Raw genomic sequence first — 21,497 nt, 5'->3', positions numbered from 1 at the left:
CAACTGCAATTTTTACTGAGCTATGGTAGCAGTTAAAAGACTTCTGTGACTCAAAAAGATTATGGCCAATAAAAGGTTTAATTAGCCAAGGAAGGGGATTGGCTGGATCTCCCAAAACTAAAGGGGGAACGCTAACCCCCTTGATCTTAACAGAACACTAAAAATATATATACAAATACTTTATTTTTTTATAAAACGAATTATTTACCAATTAGATTTGTAAACAAAAGTTATATTTACTTTTGGCAAGCTTAGTATTTGTACGAATGTTGATGCCAATGATATATAATAAACAGTAGATGGCCGACTCTTAAAAATATAATGTAAACAAGTGAAGCCAACCATGGAGATCGGGAGGTTAAGCCCAAAAAACCATTACGGTGTATAGCAAATTAGGCAATTTTAAGTTTTTTTTGCAATTATTAGTCTATTTTATTTATTAATAAATTAATAATATCAAATTGGCAATGATTTATGATTCAGTAATCTTTTTTAATTTGTTTAGGCTTGAAATTTGTAGGCTGACATATCTCGGCAAACGGCAGTTTAAACGCCCACAAAGTCACGTTAGTTAACCTTTTTATTGTAATTGATAGCACCAAAGTGTTTAAAAAGACTTAAAAGTGCGACTTATATATTTATTAGGGTAATTAAGTGAAAGCAATCAAAAATGGTATGGAAAAAGAAAATTTTACAGCCATATTTTTGCTTACTAAACTATAAAATTAGACATTTTTAAATAAAATCATTTTAGTCGATTGTTGACGAAAACCTTTCTTACTTTTTTGTATATAGCTGGTCATATGTTAGGAGTCTAATGTTTAAGTATCTTTTTTATCAACTGTGCAAATCCGATTCGGGTTCGTGTTCTACCTCATGTTCCATTCCAAATTTAAATCCTTTTGTAATGTTGTTTTAGCTCGAGGCCAAAAAACTTTACGAATTGCTGGTTGTGGTCGTAAAAACACCACTGTTATGGCTGCTTCCACTAGTGGGAAAAAACTACCCCCACTATTTATTTTTCAAGAAAAGCATGTTTAAACAATATGAAACCCATATTTTTCAAAGAAATATCCAAATTATCCATGGCTTCATGCTAATAAAAGTGGTTTGAGCAATTTAAGATAAAACAAGATCATTTAAAAACACTTGTGTTACAGAACCTGAACCTCGATTGCTTATTTATGATGGCCACCTTTCCGATGTTTGGTATAGCACTCTGAAACATGCAAGAAAGCATAATGTCACGCTTTTAAAATTGCCAGGGCACACGACCGATCTTTTGCAACCTTTGGATGTCTCGGTGTTTTAAGTATTTTTCACGAGTCGATCTGCCCCTACAACAATATTAAGGCAGCTGCTGATGAGGGTACTTAGGCATTCCATGTTATCAAACTCCAACTGTCATTTTTTACCAACGATTGCACATCACAGTTGTTCCAAAAGTGGCAGGGCATAATCTTGGTTACAAAAAATGTCTTTTTAACGCGACCCTGCTTGCTTTAAATTCTGCTCTAGAATTTAAAGTAATTGCGTTTTGATGGCGTTAAATGAAAATTTTTAAGTAATATGATATCCTGATCACACCATTAATTGTTTAAAGAACTACAAATACTTCCCTGCATTTCCCTAATAAAAATATTTAAGAAATTAACAAGTATCACTGCATATATGTTATATATGTGATGCATTGAAATTGTTAATTTTTTATTGTATGTGCTTGAAATAATTTCATGTAATGTAGCCCATGGTGAACCAGTGACGGTATTGGCATACAAGCTGAAAAGTTTCGGATTTGAGCCGTTCGAAAGTCACGCTATTAGCTCTTGAGCCCCGCGTTTACGATAGCTCAAACCACACCCTTTTCTGATAACAATATTAAAAACCTTTTCCCTTAAAAGAATACGAATTTTTTTTTCTTTTAAATAGAAAATTTTTCGTATAACTGCAGCTCTAATAGGTTTTGTCGGATATATCCGGATTTAGACCACCTCTTTAGCAGGGGTGCCTCTAAATAGGCTGGGTGCAATGAGTGTAATCAGTGTAATGAAGGTAAAAATGGACATATTGTTTTATTGATAACAATACTATATAGGTGAATGGCCAGTGTGTACAATTACACACTGGCTGTTGACAAAATACTGATTATACCGTCAGACTATACAAATAGAAAGTTAATTTTATTCAAGCTGACTTTATTTAAATTACTGAAAACCGTTAAAATAAGCTAATAACCAAAGCAAGACTGAGCAATTCGTCAATGTTTAAATATTCAAATTAAAGTTTGCGCAGACAAAGTTATTTTTGTTCTGGTTTGGTCAAACTGGCAGGGGGTAACAACAGTTACCGCACCTAGGTCTCAAGTTGCCTGTGAAAGTTGGAGATATTATAGATTTTTAATTGCCTAGTAATTTCGCTGCTGATTAAGTGTTGGCATTTAAAGAAGTCAGGTTGGATAAAATTTACTTTTTATTTTTTGTCTGACGTTGCGACAACTCTGCAAACAGACTATTTGCTGTATGTTTTCGACTCTGTCAGTAGTTGCCCAATCAAAAACGTGTGCAGACACATACTGTGTATTTTGTCAGTAACTGACAATGTGTGTAATTGTCAGATTGTGCACACAGATTATTAATCCATCGAGTATAGTTTAAATGCCTGATAACATTGTTTTGCTAATTGTTCAGTAAAAAATTTATAATATGACGACTAATTTTCTTTATATAATGTTGGAAAAACGGGGACGCGGAAATTGAGGGAACGGAAAATGAAGGAACGGAAATTGAAAAAAGGAGAGGCGGAATCTTAAAAAAATAAAACGCGGAAATTCCGTCGACTGTTTATTTGTATTTAAGTCGAAATTATTTTAGAAATAAACGGGCATTTTATAGAAAAGAGTTAGGGTATGTTGAGATAATAAAAATTAACTCATTATCGCTTATCAGTTCTCGAATAAATGACAGTAATCCTTAATAAACAGTCGACGGTATTTCCGCGTTTTAGTATTTAAGATTCCGCCCTCTCCTTTTTTGCTTTCCTTCATTTTCCGGTTTCTTTATTTTCCGTTCCTTCAATTTCCATTACCTTATTTTCAGTCGACCCGGAAAAACGACGAGTTTTGTCACGGTGCGTCATGTTTTAACAACGCATTCGCTTCTGATGCCTTAAACCGCACGCTTTTAAACTACCTTTTTATAAGTTTTAGTTGAAAAACAACCTATTCTTGCACATTATTTAAAAATAAAAATCTATTTATTGTTTATTTTTCTTTCAAATACTATCCAGAAAACTGATCATAGATAACGAGATAAAATTTAACGCGGTAATTAAAATTCCAATGCCCCGCTGTTTTAGAGGAAAATCTTCGTGCTGAGGTGTCCGTTGGCTGAAGTGTCTGGTGACCGTTTGAATATGTACTTTTTTACCTTTATTACACTCATTGCACACAGCCTATTTAAAGGGACCCCTTTAGCAGAGCCAAAAAGCCCGTTTTTTTGCCGAATCATGATATTTTTATGAAGGACATTTATACCTTTAAATTAACAAAAATAAGTAAATAGGCCAATTTAATATAAATATATGTTCTTAAGGAACCTGCATTTTTAAAGTACATTACACAAAAATTATGCATATCTCATAAAAAGCTTATTATATTTGTAATCTTTTTGAATTCCAGAATTAAATACTAAAAAATGATCACTTAAACAATAAAAATTTTGATTTTCCTTATTATTTTACTTTGATATTAATTTAGTACGTTAATAAGCAGAAAGGGCGTTATGGCTTAGTGGTAAAGCGCCTGTATTGTAAAAAGGAGATCCTGGGTTCGATCACCAGTAACGCCCATTCATGTTTTTAAAGTATTGTTGTGAAATTTATTAATTTCTAAAAAGTATTCTACCTTTTCTGATTTAAAAATAAATAAAATTTGCGGTTTATATTTGCAAATCTTTTTAATGAAACTTTAAATTTGTTTTTTCGGTAAATCTATATATTCTACAAAAATTATTTTCCTCTTGTGATGTGCATATGTTGGTTAGTAAAAATGAATTTTGACATAATGTAAATTAAGCGTTTATTTTTGAAAAAAGTAAGTCAAAGTTTTGTATCAACTATCCCATAATAGCAATTATAATTAGAAATTTCACAACACGATATTTTTAGTTTATTGAGTTTCGTAATGCAGCACCTGGTTGAACGGAAATACCCATTTAATGCAATATTTTTTGTAAATTTTAAATGAAATATATTTGCAAATATTTTTATAATGGTGCTTTAACTTTGTTTTTATGGTATATCTATATATTCTAGAAAAATTATGTTTCCTTTGTGATGTGCAAATGTTAGTTCAAAAATAAATATTTACATAATGTAAGCTTAGCGTTTTTTTAAGGAGGAAGTAAGTTAAGGTTTTGTATCAACTAACCCATAATAGCAATTATAATTAGAAATTTCGCCACACGATATCTTTAATTTAATGAGTTTCGTAATGCAAAATGTGTCAGGATAGCCGAGTGGACTAAGGCGCCAGACTCAAGATGAAATCTTTGCCGTTGTGCGGCGATGGGTGTTCTGGTCTCCGAATGGAGGCGTGGGTTCGAATCCCACTTCTGACAGTATTTTTATATGATTAAAACACGATTTTTGAATTAAATAAACAACATTTTAATTTCACTAGTGTTGGCATAATGTCAGGTTAAAAATAAAGATAGGTTTATTTAGAAGTTCACGGATATAACACGTAACTAAATTTATTCGAAAAAAAATTTAACTTTTTATTTTAAACCTAACCGTCATAAAGAAACCAGTATTTAATTATAAGTGAATTACCAGCTTTACGAATTGCAAATTTAACTGTAACTTACCTTTTCAAAGTAACCAAGTTAAAGGGTAAAAATAAGTTCCCCCGTCCGATTATTTAAAAAAACTTTTATGTAACAGGTATGTACTAGTTAACTAATTTAATAAAATAAGTATTTATTGCTAATATTCTTCTTACCAATATAGGTCAAGTCTGAATCCAAATTATGTATTAGTGGTAAAGTAATTAGCCAATACCAAACAATAAATGTAACGTAGCAAACATTTATCAATGGAATACCATAACAAATCTGCCATTTTCATGTTTATTGTAACGTGTTATCTGTCCTAAGTCACTTGCCCCATCCCATTAGTCACTTGGGCCCACTTTATCCGCTGTGGGCTGTATTACGTGACTTGTAAGTTAAACTGTAAGAAATGAGTTGTTTAAGGAGGTACATAGTGAACAGCCTGAAAAATGGTTGTGTTTGGTTGCTCGATTGTGTTGATAATCATCTTGTAAATAAATCTGTGATATACAGAATTTGGTGCGAGATCAGTAGTTAACAAAATAGGTAAACGCATAAGCGGCAGAATATTTTACAATATTTATCTAAAATTCTTTACTTCATAAATTGTGAATTTAAACTACTATTTTATGAACATAATGAAACACAATAAATGCAATGTTATATTTTTGAGGCAGGTCAAAGAAGTATACCGTTGTCCTTTCCTGACAGTATCGTACATAAAAAAAACTTTAAAAATGATATTAATTTATACTCTAAAATGGTAGCAATTTCCAACAAAACTTTGAACATTATCGAATCCGAATAAGTTCGTTCTTTAAATGCGCTAAAATGGAAATTCCAAATTTGCGTAAGTTGATTAGTTTATAAGGCCATGAATTATCTTTATTGATCCTATGTCATATTAAAGAGCTTCATTAAATAACTTTTTTTGTACGCGTCGATGGTGTAATGGTTAGCATTGGTGCCTTCCAAGCACTAGTTCCGGGTTCGACTCCCGGTCGACGCAAGATTTTTAATACAAAAATAGTGTTAAAATTATATAATAAAATATACATTTTTTGATATTAAATATTTTTTTTAACTTATGTAGCAATAAAGCTAAAATTTAATGTATATAACCCCACATTATCCGACTGGTAATTTTACCCGACTCTGTTTTTCAAAATTCGTTAATTAAACGTGAACAATAAAAAATAATTTAATATGTGTTATTAAACATTAAAAAAAATTAAAGGCAACATTTTCTTATAGAACAAAATTTTGTGCTTTAAAATGAAAATAGTTAAAATATAATAAATTATATAACTAACAATGTCTAGATAAGCCAACATAGTACATAAAATTGGTTGCAAAAATGGGAATAAGTTAACTTAATTTGGGACTCTCTAACAAAAGTTTGAGCTTTATTTATTACGAATAAATTAAGTCATTTAAAGTGCAAAAAAATAAAATTTATATTTTTTATAAGTTGTTTAGCTTTTAACCTATAAAAGAGTAAACGAGAATAAGCGAAAATATATAAACAATAAAAATTTTGATTTTCCTTATTACATTTTACTTTGATATTAATTTAGTACGTTAATAAGCAGAAAGGGTGTTATGACTTAGTGGTAAAGCGCCTGCCTTGTAAACAGGAGATCCTGGGTTCGATCCCCAGTAACGCCTATTCATGTTTTTAAACTATTGTTGAGAAATTTATTATTTTCTAAAAAGTTTTCTACCTTTTCTGATTTAAAAATAAATAAAATTTGGGGTTTATATTAGTAAATCTTTTTAATGAAACTTTAAATTTGTTTTTTCGGTAAATCTATATATTCTACAAAAATTATTTTCCTCTTGTGATGTGCATATGTTGGTTAGTAAAAATGAATTTTGACATAATGTAAATTAAGCGTTTATTTTTGAAAAAAGTAAGTCAAAGTTTTGTATCAACTATCCCATAGTAGCAATTATAATTAGAAATTTCACAACACGATATTTTTAGTTTATTGAGTTTCGTAATGCAGCACCTGGTTGAACGGAAATACCCATTTAATGCAATATTTTTTGTAAATTTTAAATGAAATATATTTGCAAATATTTTTATAATGGTGCTTTAACTTTGTTTTTATGGTATATCTATATATTCTAGAAAAATTATGTTTCCTTTGTGATGTGCAAATGTTAGTTCAAAAATAAATATTTACATAATGTAAGCTTAGCGTTTTTTTAAGGAGGAAGTAAGTTAAGGTTTTGTATCAACTAACCCATAATAGCAATTATAATTAGAAATTTCGCCACACGATATCTTTAATTTAATGAGTTTCGTAATGCAAAATGTGTCAGGATAGCCGAGTGGACTAAGGCGCCAGACTCGAGATAAAATCTTCGCCGTTGTGCGGCGATGGGTGTTCTGGTCTCCGAATGGAGGCGTGGGTTCGAATCCCACTTCTGACAGTATTTTTATATGATTAAAACACGATTTTTGAATTAAATAAACAACATTTTAATTTCACTAGTGTTGGCATAATGTCAGGTTAAAAATAAAGATAGGTTTATTTAGAAGTTCACGGATATAACACGTAACTAAATTTATTCGAAAAAAAATTTAACTTTTTATTTTAAACCTAACCGTCATAAAGAAACCAGTATTTAATTATAAGTGAATTACCAGCTTTACGAATTGCAAATTTGACTGTAACTTACCTTTCCAAAGTAACCAAGTTAAAGGGTAAAAATAAGTTCCCTCGTCCGATTTAAAAAAAAAAAATTTATGTAACAGGTATGTACTAGTTAAATAATTTAATAAAATAAGTATTTATTGCTAATATTCTTCTCACCAATATAGGTCAAATCTGAATCCAAATTATGTATTAGTGGTAAAGTCATTAGCCAATAGCAAACAATAAATGTAACGTAGCAAACATTTATCAATGAAATATCATAACAAATCTGCCATTTTCATGTTTATTGTAACGTGTTATCTGTCCTAAGTCACTTGCCCCATCCCATTAGTCACTTGGGCCCACTTTATCCGCTGTGGGCTGTATTACGTGACTTGTAAGTTAAACTGTAAGAAATGAGTTGTTTAAGGAGGTACATAGTGAACAGCCTGAAAAATGGTTGTGTTTGGTTGCTCGATTGTGTTGATAATCATCTTGTAAATAAATCTGTGATATACAGAATTTGGTGCGAGATCAGTAGTTAACAAAATAGGTAAACGCATAAGCGGCAGAATATTTTACAATATTTATCTAAAATTCTTTACTTCATAAATTGTGAATTTAAACTACTATTTTATGAACATAATGAAACACAATAAATGCAATGTTATATTTTTGAGGCAGGTCAAAGAAGTATACCGTTGTCCTTTCCTGACAGTATCGTACATAAAAAAAACTTTAAAAATGATATTAATTTATACTCTAAAATGGTAGCAATTTCCAACAAAACTTTGAACATTATCGAATCCGAATAAGTTCGTTCTTTAAATGCGCTAAAATGGAAATTCCAAATTTGCGTAAGTTGATTAGTTTATAAGGCCATGAATTATCTTTATTGATCCTATGTCATATTAAAGAGCTTCATTAAATAACTTTTTTTGTACGCGTCGATGGTGTAATGGTTAGCATTGGTGCCTTCCAAGCACTAGTTCCGGGTTCGACTCCCGGTCGACGCAAGATTTTTAATACAAAAATAGTGTTAAAATTATATAATAAAATATACATTTTTTGATATTAAATATTTTTTTTAACTTATGTAGCAATAAAGCTAAAATTTAATGTATATAACCCCACATTATCCGACTGGTAATTTTACCCGACTCTGTTTTTCAAAATTCGTTAATTAAACGTGAACAATTAAAAAATAATTTAATATGTGTTATTAAACATTAAAAAAAATTAAAGGCAACATTTTCTTATAGAACAAAATTTTGTGCTTTAAAATGAAAATAGTTAAAATATAATAAATTATATAACTAACAATGTCTAGATAAGCCAACATAGTACATAAAATTGGTTGCAAAAATGGGAATAAGTTAACTTAATTTGGGACTCTCTAACAAAAGTTTGAGCTTTATTTATTACGAATAAATTAAGTCATTTAAAGTGCAAAAAAATAAAATTTATATTTTTTATAAGTTGTTTAGCTTTTAACCTATAAAAGAGTAAACGAGAATAAGCGAAAATATATAAACAATAAAAATTTTGATTTTCCTTATTACATTTTACTTTGATATTAATTTAGTACGTTAATAAGCAGAAAGGGTGTTATGACTTAGTGGTAAAGCGCCTGTCTTGTAAACAGGAGATCCTGGGTTCGATCCCCAGTAACGCCTATTCATGTTTTTAAACTATTGTTGAGAAATTTATTATTTTCTAAAAAGTTTTCTACCTTTTCTGATTTAAAAATAAATAAAATTTGGGGTTTATATTAGTAAATCTTTTTAATGAAACTTTAAATTTGTTTTTTCGGTAAATCTATATATTCTACAAAAATTATTTTCCTCTTGTGATGTGCATATGTTGGTTAGTAAAAATGAATTTTGACATAATGTAAATTAAGCGTTTATTTTTGAAAAAAGTAAGTCAAAGTTTTGTATCAACTATCCCATAGTAGCAATTATAATTAGAAATTTCACAACACGATATTTTTAGTTTATTGAGTTTCGTAATGCAGCACCTGGTTGAACGGAAATACCCATTTAATGCAATATTTTTTGTAAATTTTAAATGAAATATATTTGCAAATATTTTTATAATGGTGCTTTAACTTTGTTTTTATGGTATATCTATATATTCTAGAAAAATTATGTTTCCTTTGTGATGTGCAAATGTTAGTTCAAAAATAAATATTTACATAATGTAAGCTTAGCGTTTTTTTAAGGAGGAAGTAAGTTAAGGTTTTGTATCAACTAACCCATAATAGCAATTATAATTAGAAATTTCGCCACACGATATCTTTAATTTAATGAGTTTCGTAATGCAAAATGTGTCAGGATAGCCGAGTGGACTAAGGCGCCAGACTCAAGATAAAATCTTCGCCGTTGTGCGGCGATGGGTGTTCTGGTCTCCGAATGGAGGCGTGGGTTCGAATCCCACTTCTGACAGTATTTTTATATGATTAAAACACGATTTTTGAATTAAATAAACAACATTTTAATTTCACTAGTGTTGGCATAATGTCAGGTTAAAAATAAAGATAGGTTTATTTAGAAGTTCACGGATATAACACGTAACTAAATTTATTCGAAAAAAAATTTAACTTTTTATTTTAAACCTAACCGTCATAAAGAAACCAGTATTTAATTATAAGTGAATTACCAGCTTTACGAATTGCAAATTTGACTGTAACTTACCTTTCCAAAGTAACCAAGTTAAAGGGTAAAAATAAGTTCCCTCGTCCGATTTAAAAAAAAAAAATTTATGTAACAGGTATGTACTAGTTAAATAATTTAATAAAATAAGTATTTATTGCTAATATTCTTCTCACCAATATAGGTCAAATCTGAATCCAAATTATGTATTAGTGGTAAAGTCATTAGCCAATAGCAAACAATAAATGTAACGTAGCAAACATTTATCAATGAAATATCATAACAAATCTGCCATTTTCATGTTTATTGTAACGTGTTATCTGTCCTAAGTCACTTGCCCCATCCCATTAGTCACTTGGGCCCACTTTATCCGCTGTGGGCTGTATTACGTGACTTGTAAGTTAAACTGTAAGAAATGAGTTGTTTAAGGAGGTACATAGTGAACAGCCTGAAAAATGGTTGTGTTTGGTTGCTCGATTGTGTTGATAATCATCTTGTAAATAAATCTGTGATATACAGAATTTGGTGCGAGATCAGTAGTTAACAAAATAGGTAAACGCATAAGCGGCAGAATATTTTACAATATTTATCTAAAATTCTTTACTTCATAAATTGTGAATTTAAACTACTATTTTATGAACATAATGAAACACAATAAATGCAATGTTATATTTTTGAGGCAGGTCAAAGAAGTATACCGTTGTCCTTTCCTGACAGTATCGTACATAAAAAAAACTTTAAAAATGATATTAATTTATACTCTAAAATGGTAGCAATTTCCAACAAAACTTTGAACATTATCGAATCCGAATAAGTTCGTTCTTTAAATGCGCTAAAATGGAAATTTCAAATTTGCGTAAGTTGATTAGTTTATAAGGCCATGAATTATCTTTATTGATCCTATGTCATATTAAAGAGCTTCATTAAATAACTGTTTTTGTACGCGTCGATGGTGTAACGGTTAGCATTGGTGCCTTCCAAGCACTAGTTCCGGGTTCGACTCCCGGTCGACGCAAGATTATTAATCAAAAAATAGTGTTAAAATTATATAATAAAATATACATAGTTTGATATTAAATAATTTTTTTAACTTATGTAGCACTAAAGCTAAAATTAAATGTATATAACCCCACATTATCCGACTGGTAATTTTACCCGACTCTGTTTTTCAAAATTCGTTAATTAAACGTGAACAATTAAAAAATAATTAAATATGTGTTATTAAACATTAAAAAAAATTAAAGACAACATTTTCTTATAGAATAAAATTTTGTGCTTTAAAATGAAAACAGTTAAAATATAATAAATTATATAATTAACAATGTCCAGATAAGCCAACATAATACATAAAATTGGTTGCAAAAATGGGAATAAGTTAACTTAATTTGGGACTCTCTAACAAAAGTTTGAGCTTTATTTATTACGAATAATTTAAGTCATTTAAAGTGCAAAAAAATAAAATTTATATTTTTTATAAGTTGTTTAGCTTTTAACCTATAAAAGAGTAAACGAGAATAAGCAAAAATATATAAACAATAAAAATTTTGATTTTGTAGCTTATTGTGCATAAGCTAACCTTTTATTCACATTAATAACAATTAAATTTAACTATTTCACATTTGGTGGGAATTATTTTTGTTATCGTTTCTTGATTTCATCAAAACCTTATATTAACTCCTATTTTGATATGTCTTTTAATCTTAAACTTGTTTTTAAAATCTGTGGTTTGCTTTTGACATGGAATTCGATTCTTTGTTATTCTTTTTCAAACGAGTTATCTTATGCCTTTCTACAAAGTAGTTGTATTTTGGATTTTGGAATTTTACGTTTTTGATTTACCGTTAATGAAAATTTGAATTCGACTTTATAAGAAATTGCCGTATAATATAATTATACAGTGAATTCACCTGCGTGGTTAATTTAAGAATTCCTAACCAGCAGACGAGCAATTAGCTAGTTAAGAAAAACAATTAACTGTCAGTATCTTAAAAATAAAACCTTCCGATTGGGTCGACCGAGACCGCTACAAATTGGTGACTGCCCTCTGTGATTAAAGTGTGAGAATTCTAACAATCAGGACTTGTAGCACCTGACTCACGCTGTGAACATCGCAAAATTTTGGACGCAATACTGTTTGGATTTACTGTCTTATACCAGCAAACCCGTGTTGACCATACCAACAAGAAGACCTTCGTCAACGAACAATAAGTACCCTTTTTTTGTGTTTTTATTAAGATACATTTTGGTGTTTTATTTAGTGTATAATTTTATTGTTTTTAACGAATATGTTACCCTCGTTATTTTCTAAACGTAATCGGTCTGATAAGAGGGTTGTGTCTGTGTGTGATAATGTTGATTCTGATTCTTCTGGTAATGATATTGACTTAGGTGGTAATGGCAATAAGAATGTTAGGTGGGGCAACGCGTTATCGCAGGGTAATTTATTTTTGACCGCTGACCAGCCTCATAACCCCACTATGGCATCTACCTTTTCCCTATCTAACTTAGACCAGTCTACTCACGTTGTTAACTCTAATTTTGCTAACTTTTCATCAAATTTACCTCAAACCCCTGGATCTTTAAGTTATTCCTACCCCAGCTCTATTTTTTCCACCCCACGAGTTATGCCCGCATCAGAAATACGACCGAGTTTTCCAAATTTTAGTGCTAGTAATCCCTTTAATCAGAAATTTCCAATTTACGATCGAGTTCAACAATCTCGAAGCGAATCCTCTGTTGCCGCGGAAAACCTACCGAACAATCGTTTTTATTTACCGAAGTTTTCGACTACTAGTCCGGCTACATGGTTTATGATGGTGGAGTCCATTTTTGATCAATATCAAATTACAAATGAAAATTTGAGATATAATTTGGTAATTCAAAATTTAGATGAGACAATTTGGAGCAAGTTAACAAGCATTATTCAGAACAAAAATTTTGTTAACCCGTATGAAAATCTCAAGATGCAAGCAATTAACCATTTTTCTGTACCCCGTGCAAGGTGTATGTCGATGTTAAAGGATATGGAGCTTGGCAATAAGAAGCCTACGGAGTTGTTAAGCGATATGATGGAATGTATATCATACGACCGAAGCGAAGGAATGATGGACATGGTGCGTTCCCTTTTTATTGAAAAATTGCCTCCTGATGTGTATATGATTATGGAGTCAAAATGCAACGAAACCTTGGAGCAAATAGCTATTACTGCTGACAATCTTATGACCGCTCGTTGCAATTTAGCAAAATCTAGTAGACTGCCAGCATCGATGACGCCAGGCCCTTCACAACCAAATGAGCAGTTATTAGGCATGGGCATTCTATCTGAGCAAATGGCTGCGGTTAAGGACGAAATTCAAAATCTAAGGGTCGAATGCGGAATTTTAAAGAATCAGCGCTTTTCTGGCGACGTAAGCACAAATCGCAGACCTAATGACTATTTCCGGCCTCGCTACTCTGATCGCAATGATCGCGGAAACTTTCAAGGACCAAAACGTGAATACAACCCGCGATGGTGCCGAAGCCACAATAATTGGGGAAAAAATAGTTATAGATGCGACCCTCCATGTAGTTTTCCTTCAAAAAACGGACCATCACCCGCGGTTCGCCAGTGAATCGTGGGGAAAACGTTGATAATGAACCAGTTTATTCAATTTCTCACCACTTGTTTTATGTATTTGATTATCGCTCACGCAATTCTTTTCTTATTGACACGGGATCTGTAAATAGCATTTGGCCCGTTAATAAGATTAATCGTTCTCGCATTACTCAGTTTTTATCTGCGGCAAATTCCAGTCCAATACCAGTCTACGGGGACAAAGTTGTTGAACTTGACCTTGGATTTTCTATACCTTTTAGAGAGGAATGTAAATGTGCTGCTGTTAATAAGTATATTTTGGGAGCCTCTTTTCTTAAAAAGAACTCACTTTCTATTGATTTTGCTAGAAACCTGCTATGTCACGAACCTACAAAAGAGTGTGTGGAATTGTCAAACATACCTGTAACTGATTCCTGTTTTATTCCGCGTATGTCGAGAAAAATAAGACCTTTTAAAAACTTGGGCAAACACTGTCAGGACTATACACCCCATTGCGTTGATTTACCTTTGTCCAACATCTCGTCATCAAATGACCCATCATGTTCTGATCATTCTGGATGCATACAGATGATCAATGTTTCTAATGATGAAGAAAAACTTACCGAAACAGACGTGAAAAATTTATGCACCGGCAAAGTACCGAGAATGCAAGAGTTAAGTGAGGAGAAAATAACTATTAAACCGGCAAAGGCCGAAGTTACATTAATAAGCACTGGCAAAGTACCGAGAATGCACAAGAAAAATAAAAAAGAAATAAATAATATACCGGCAGAGACCGAAGATGAATTACGAAGCACCGGCAAAGTACCGAGGATGCAAATAACAAAATATCCTAATGAAGAAATTATGTCATTGGCGAATGACAATACATATGAAATTACTAGTTCTAGTCAGGTCAAGAGTCTTACCTCTCCTATGGAAGAGAGCTCTAATGAAGAACCTTTCACAAAGAACACAAATCCTGATTTGTCCACAAATGCAGTTTATGTTAATTGCCCATCTGACGTGTCTAACAGCGAAGAGAAATCACCCGTTAACGACGATAACAATGTTCAAGCTATGTCGACTACAAACATGAACCAACCCTCTATCGACGACGGGTCGTCCCATTGTCAACTTTCAGTGCCTTCTAATGATTTTAATCGTTATAAAAAAAAAACTAAAAAAAATGTTGGACTGCCGAACCCAAATTTTCGGAAACGACGTTTATTACACGATATTAAACATTACATTGATACTGTAATAGGCAGATTTGTGTATTTGAGGGCCTTCTTTACCTTACTTAAAGGAAAAATTTACCCACATTTTCGACCAAACCCCAATCTTAACACTCAACACCGCAAACACCATAGGCGCGAGCGGTCAGAAAGGGGGGCAAAACATGTTAGGGATCAGGTAATTCGCTTAAAATTATCTAAGAGTATGTAAGGAACATTATATTTTTTGCCATTACCGCTTAAGCTTTACTTCGTATTATATTGTGTCGCTCGTATTCGTATGTGTTATTGCTATTGTAATGTTTTCTACTACCAAAAAAATTAAATAAAAATGTTAAAAATCAAATAAAAAATATGACACTGTATATTTTTCTTCACTTTTAAAAAATAATTAGTAGATTGTATTTTTCTTTATGCTTATATCGTGTGTATTTTTTTTTCATTTTTGTTACCCCGGGCTCTCCTTTAGCTGGGATGATGTAGCTTATTGTGCATAAGCTAACCTTTTATTCACATTAATAACAATTAAATTTAACTATTTCACATTTGGTGGGAATTATTTTTGTTATCGTTTCTTGATTTCATCAAAACCTTATATTAACTCCTATTTTGATATGTCTTTTAATCTTAAACTTGTTTTTAAAATCTGTGGTTTGCTTTTGACATGGAATTCGATTCTTTGTTATTCTTTTTCAAACGAGTTATCTTATGCCTTTCTACAAAGTAGTTGTATTTTGGATTTTGGAATTTTACGTTTTTGATTTACCGTTAATGAAAATTTGAATTCGACTTTATAAGAAATTGCCGTATAATATAATTATACAGTGAATTCACCTGCGTGGTTAATTTAAGAATTCCTAACCAGCAGACGAGCAATTAGCTAGTTAAGAAAAACAATTAACTGTCAGTATCTTAAAAATAAAACCTTCCGATTGGGTCGACCGAGACCGCTACAATTTTTCTTATTATTTTACTTTGATATTAATTTAGTACGTTAATAAGCAGAAAGGCGTTATGGCTTAGTGGTAAAGCGCCTGTATTGTAAAAAGGAGATCCTGGGTTCGATCACCAGTAACGCCCATTCATGTTTTTAAACTATTGTTGTGAAATTTATTAATTTCTAAAAAGTATTCTACCTTTTCTGATTTAAAAATAAATAAAATTTGCGGTTTATATTTGCAAATCTTTTTAATGAAACTTTAAATTTGTTTTCTCGGTAAATCTATATATTCTAAAAAAATTATTTTTCTCTTGTGATGTGCATATGTTGGTTAGTAAAAATGAATTTTGACATAATGTAAATTAAGCGTTTATTTTTGAAAAAAGTATGTCAAAGTTTTGTATCAACTATCCCATAATAGCAATTATAATTAGAAATTTCACAACACGATATTTTTAGTTTATTGAGTTTCGTAATGCAGCACCTGGTTGAACGGAAATACCCATTTAATGCAATATTTTTTGTAAATTTTAAATAAAATATATTTGCAAATATTTTTATAATGGTGCTTTAACTTTGTTTTTTATGGTATATCTATATATTCTAGTAAAATTATGTTTCCTTTGTGATGTGCAAATGTTAGTTAAAAAATAAATTTTTACATAATGTAAGCTTAGCGTTTTTTTAAGGAGGAAGTAAGTTAAGGTTTTGTATCAACTAACCCATAATACCAATTATAATTAGAAATTTCGCCACACGATATCTTCAATTTAATGAGTTTCGTAATGCAAAATGTGTCAGGATGACCGAGTGGTCTAAGGCGCCAGACTCAAGATAAAAGCTTCGCCGTTGTGCGGCGATGGGTGTTCTGGTCTCCGAATGGAGGCGTGGGTTCGAATCCCACTTCTGACAAAATTTTTATATGATTAAAACACGATTTTTGAATTAAATAAACAACTTTTTAATTTCACTAGTGTTGGCATAACGTCAGGTTAAAAATAAAGAAAGGTTTATTCAGAAGTTCACGGATATAACACGTAACTAAATTTATTCAAAAAAAATTTTACTTTTTATTTTAAACTTAACCGTCATAAAGAAACCAGTATTTAATTATAAGTGAATTACCAGCTTTACGAATTGCAAATTTAACTGTAACTTACCTTTTCAAAGTAACCAAGTTAAAGGGTAAAAATAAGTTCCCCCGTCCGATTATTTAAAAAAACTTTTATGTAACAGGTATGTACTAGTTAACTAATTTAATAAAATAAGTATTTATTGCTAATATTCTTCTTACCAATATAGGTCAAGTCTGAATCCAAATTATGTATTAGTGGTAAAGTAATTAGCCAATACCAAACAATAAATGTAACGTAGCAAACATTTATCAATGGAATACCATAACAAATCTGCCATTTTCATGTTTATTGTAACGTGTTATCTGTCCTAAGTCACTTGCCCCATCCCATTAGTCACTTGGGCCCACTTTATCCGCTGTGGGCTGTATTACGTGACTTGTAAGTTAAACTGTAAGAAATGAGTTGTTTAAGGAGGTACATAGTGAACAGCCTGAAAAATGGTTGTGTTTGGTTGCTCGATTGTGTTGATAATCATCTTGTAAATAAATCTGTGATATACAGAATTTGGTGCGAGATCAGTAGTTAACAAAATAGGTAAACGCATAAGCGGCAGAATATTTTACAATATTTATCTAAAATTCTTTACTTCATAAATTGTGAATTTAAACTACTATTTTATGAACATAATGAAACACAATAAATGCAATGTTATATTTTTGAGGCAGGTCAAAGAAGTATACCGTTGTCCTTTCCTGACAGTATCGTACATAAAAAAAACTTTAAAAATGATATTAATTTATACTCTAAAATGGTAGCAATTTCCAACAAAACTTTGAACATTATCGAATCCGAATAAGTTCGTTCTTTAAATGCGCTAAAATGGAAATTCCAAATTTGCGTAAGTTGATTAGTTTATAAGGCCATGAATTATGTTTATTGATCCTATGTCATATTAAAGAGCTTCATTAAATAACTATTTTTGTACGCGTCGATGGTGTAATGGTTAGCATTGGTGCCTTCCAAGCACTAGTTCCGGGTTCGACTCCCGGTCGACGCAAGATTTTTAATACAAAAATAGTGTTAAAATTATATAATAAAATATACATTGTTTGATATTAAATATTTTTTTTAACTTATGTAGCAATAAAGCTAAAATTTAATGTATATAACCCCACATTATCCGACTGGTAATTTTACCCGACTCTGTTTTTCAAAATTCGTTAATTAAACGTGAACAATTAAAAAATAATTTAATATGTGTTAATAAACATTAAAAAAAATTAAAGGCAACATTTTCTTATAGAACAAAATTTTGTGCTTTAAAATGAAAATAGTTAAAATATAATAAATTATATAACTAACAATGTCTAGATAAGCCAACATAGTACATAAAATTGGTTGCAAAAATGGGAATAAGTTAACTTAATTTGGGACTCTCTAACAAAAGTTTGAGCTTTATTTATTACGAATAATTTAAGTCATTTAAAGTGCAAAAAAATAAAATTTATATTTTTTATAAGTTGTTTAGCTTTTAACCTATAAAAGAGTAAACGAGAATAAGCAAAAATATATAAACAATAAAAATTTTGATTTTCCTTATTATTTTACTTTGATATTAATTTAGTACGTTAATAAGCAGAAAGGGCGTTATGGCTTAGTGGTAAAGCGCCTGTATTGTAAAAAGGAGATCCTGGGTTCGATCACCAGTAACGCCCATTCATGTTTTTAAACTATTGTTGTGAAATTTATTAATTTCTAAAAAGTATTCTACCTTTTCTGATTTAAAAATAAATAAAATTTGCGGTTTATATTTGCAAATCTTTTTAATGAAACTTTAAATTTGTTTTCTCGGTAAATCTATATATTCTAAAAAAATTATTTTTCTCTTGTGATGTGCATATGTTGGTTAGTAAAAATGAATTTTGACATAATGTAAATTAAGCGTTTACTTTTGAAAAAAGTATGTCAAAGTTTTGTATCAACTATCCCATAATAGCAATTATAATTAGAAATTTCACAACACGATATTTTTAGTTTATTGAGTTTCGTAATGCAGCACCTGGTTGAACGGAAATACCCATTTAATGCAATATTTTTTGTAAATTTTAAATAAAATATATTTGCAAATATTTTTATAATGGTGCTTTAACTTTGTTTTTTATGGTATATCTATATATTCTAGTAAAATTATGTTTCCTTTGTGATGTGCAAATGTTAGTTAAAAAATAAATTTTTACATAATGTAAGCTTAGCGTTTTTTTAAGGAGGAAGTAAGTTAAGGTTTTGTATCAACTAACCCATAATACCAATTATAATTAGAAATTTCGCCACACGATATCTTCAATTTAATGAGTTTCGTAATGCAAAATGTGTCAGGATGGCCGAGTGGTCTAAGGCGCCAGACTCAAGATAAAATCTTCGCCGTTGTGCGGCGATGGGTGTTCTGGTCTCCGAATGGAGGCGTTGGTTCGAATCCCACTTCTGACAATATTTTTATATGATTAAAACACGATTTTTGAATTAAATAAACAACTTTTTAATTTCACTAGTGTTGGCATAACGTCAGGTTAAAAATAAAGATAGGTTTATTCAGAAGTTCACGGATATAACACGTAACTAAATTTATTCAAAAAAAATTTTACTTTTTATTTTAAACTTAACCGTCATAAAGAAACCAGTATTTAATTATAAGTGAATTACCAGCTTTACGAATTGCAAATTTAACTGTAACTTACCTTTTCAAAGTAACCAAGTTAAAGGGTAAAAATAAGTTCCCCCGTCCGATTATTTAAAAAAACTTTTATGTAACAGGTATGTACTAGTTAACTAATTTAATAAAATAAGTATTTATTGCTAATATTCTTCTTACCAATATAGGTCAAGTCTGAATCCAAATTATGTATTAGTGGTAAAGTAATTAGCCAATACCAAACAATAAATGTAACGTAGCAAACATTTATCAATGGAATACCATAACAAATCTGCCATTTTCATGTTTATTGTAACGTGTTATCTGTCCTAAGTCACTTGCCCCATCCCATTAGTCACTTGGGCCCACTTTATCCGCTGTGGGCTGTATTACGTGACTTGTAAGTTAAACTGTAAGAAATGAGTTGTTTAAGGAGGTACATAGTGAACAGCCTGAAAAATGGTTGTGTTTGGTTGCTCGATTGTGTTGATAATCATCTTGTAAATAAATCTGTGATATACAGAATTTGGTGCGAGATCAGTAGTTAACAAAATAGGTAAACGCATAAGCGGCAGAATATTTTACAATATTTATCTAAAATTCTTTACTTCATAAATTGTGAATTTAAACTACTATTTTATGAACATAATGAAACACAATAAATGCAATGTTATATTTTTGAGGCAGGTCAAAGAAGTATACCGTTGTCCTTTCCTGACAGTATCGTACATAAAAAAAACTTTAAAAATGATATTAATTTATACTCTAAAATGGTAGCAATTTCCAACAAAACTTTGAACATTATCGAATCCGAATAAGTTCGTTCTTTAAATGCGCTAAAATGGAAATTCCAAATTTGCGTAAGTTGATTAGTTTATAAGGCCATGAATTATCTTTATTGATCCTATGTCATATTAAAGAGCTTCATTAAATAACTGTTTTTGTACGCGTCGATGGTGTAACGGTTAGCATTGGTGCCTTCCAAGCACTAGTTCCGGGTTCGACTACCGGTCGACGCATGATTTTTAATACAAAAATAGTGTTAAAATTATATAATAAAATATACATAGTTTGATATTAAATAATTTTTTTAACTTATGTAGCAATAAAGCTAAAATTTAATGTATACAACCCCACATTATCCGACTGGTAATTTTACCCGACTCTGTTTTTCAAAATTCGTTAATTAAACGTGAACAATTAAAAAATAATTTAATGTGTTATTAAACATTAAAAAAAATTAAAGACAACATTTTCTTTTAAAATAAAATTTTGTGCTTTAAAATGAAAATAGTTAAAATATAATAAATTATATAATTAACAATGTCCAGATAAGCTAACATAATACATAAAATTGGTTGCAAAAATGGGAATAAGTGAACTTAATTTGGGACTCTCTAACAAAAGTTTGAGTTTTATTTATTACGAAAAAGTTAAGTAATTTAAAGTGCAAAAAAATAAAATTTATATTTTTTATAAGTTGTTTAGCTTTTAACCTATAAAAGAGTAAACGAGAATAAGCGAAAATATATAAACAATAAAAATTTTGATTTTCCTTATTACATTTTACTTTGATATTAATTTAGTACGTTAATAAGCAGAAAGGGTGTTATGACTTAGTGGTAAAGCGCCTGTCTTGTAAACAGGAGATCCTGGGTTCGATCCCCAGTAACGCCTATTCATGTTTTTAAACTATTGTTGAGAAATTTATTATTTTCTAAAAAGTTTTCTACCTTTTCTGATTTAAAAATAAATAAAATTTGGGGTTTATATTTGTAAATCTTTTTAATGAAACTTTAAATTTGTTTTTTCGGTAAATCTATATATTCTACAAAAATAATTTTCCTCTTGT

The 21,497-nt window shown here is 30.4% G+C and overlaps 10 non-coding genes across 10 annotated transcripts; all 10 read left to right on the top strand.

Moving 5' to 3' along the window:
• Positions 1 to 4,500: 4,500 nt before the first annotated feature.
• On the top strand, positions 4,501 to 4,616 carry Trnal-caa (transfer RNA leucine (anticodon CAA)). The gene is made up of 2 exons: positions 4,501 to 4,538; positions 4,571 to 4,616. It is a non-coding gene; the product is annotated as a tRNA-Leu (tRNA).
• Positions 4,617 to 5,766: 1,150 nt separating this feature from the next.
• Positions 5,767 to 5,838, top strand: Trnag-ucc (transfer RNA glycine (anticodon UCC)). The gene has a single exon. It is a non-coding gene; the product is annotated as a tRNA-Gly (tRNA).
• A 587-nt stretch (positions 5,839 to 6,425) lies between these two features.
• Positions 6,426 to 6,497, top strand: Trnat-ugu (transfer RNA threonine (anticodon UGU)). Its single transcript has one exon. It is a non-coding gene; the product is annotated as a tRNA-Thr (tRNA).
• Positions 6,498 to 7,152: 655 nt separating this feature from the next.
• Trnas-cga (transfer RNA serine (anticodon CGA)) lies at positions 7,153 to 7,268 on the top strand. The gene is made up of 2 exons: positions 7,153 to 7,190; positions 7,223 to 7,268. It is a non-coding gene; the product is annotated as a tRNA-Ser (tRNA).
• Positions 7,269 to 8,418: 1,150 nt separating this feature from the next.
• On the top strand, positions 8,419 to 8,490 carry Trnag-ucc (transfer RNA glycine (anticodon UCC)). Its single transcript has one exon. It is a non-coding gene; the product is annotated as a tRNA-Gly (tRNA).
• A 588-nt stretch (positions 8,491 to 9,078) lies between these two features.
• Positions 9,079 to 9,150, top strand: Trnat-ugu (transfer RNA threonine (anticodon UGU)). Its single transcript has one exon. It is a non-coding gene; the product is annotated as a tRNA-Thr (tRNA).
• Positions 9,151 to 9,805: 655 nt separating this feature from the next.
• Trnal-caa (transfer RNA leucine (anticodon CAA)) lies at positions 9,806 to 9,921 on the top strand. The gene is made up of 2 exons: positions 9,806 to 9,843; positions 9,876 to 9,921. It is a non-coding gene; the product is annotated as a tRNA-Leu (tRNA).
• A 1,150-nt stretch (positions 9,922 to 11,071) lies between these two features.
• Positions 11,072 to 11,143, top strand: Trnag-ucc (transfer RNA glycine (anticodon UCC)). The gene has a single exon. It is a non-coding gene; the product is annotated as a tRNA-Gly (tRNA).
• A 6,798-nt stretch (positions 11,144 to 17,941) lies between these two features.
• On the top strand, positions 17,942 to 18,013 carry Trnag-ucc (transfer RNA glycine (anticodon UCC)). Its single transcript has one exon. It is a non-coding gene; the product is annotated as a tRNA-Gly (tRNA).
• A 3,237-nt stretch (positions 18,014 to 21,250) lies between these two features.
• On the top strand, positions 21,251 to 21,322 carry Trnat-ugu (transfer RNA threonine (anticodon UGU)). The gene has a single exon. It is a non-coding gene; the product is annotated as a tRNA-Thr (tRNA).
• The last annotated feature ends 175 nt before the right edge of the window (positions 21,323 to 21,497 follow it).

This window comes from Corella eumyota, chromosome 7, assembly GCF_963082875.1.
Source record: "Corella eumyota chromosome 7, kaCorEumy4.1, whole genome shotgun sequence".
Taxonomy (NCBI): domain Eukaryota; kingdom Metazoa; phylum Chordata; class Ascidiacea; order Phlebobranchia; family Corellidae; genus Corella; species Corella eumyota.
Note: the sequence above shows the minus strand (reverse complement) of the source record. Positions and strands in the feature narration are given on the sequence as shown.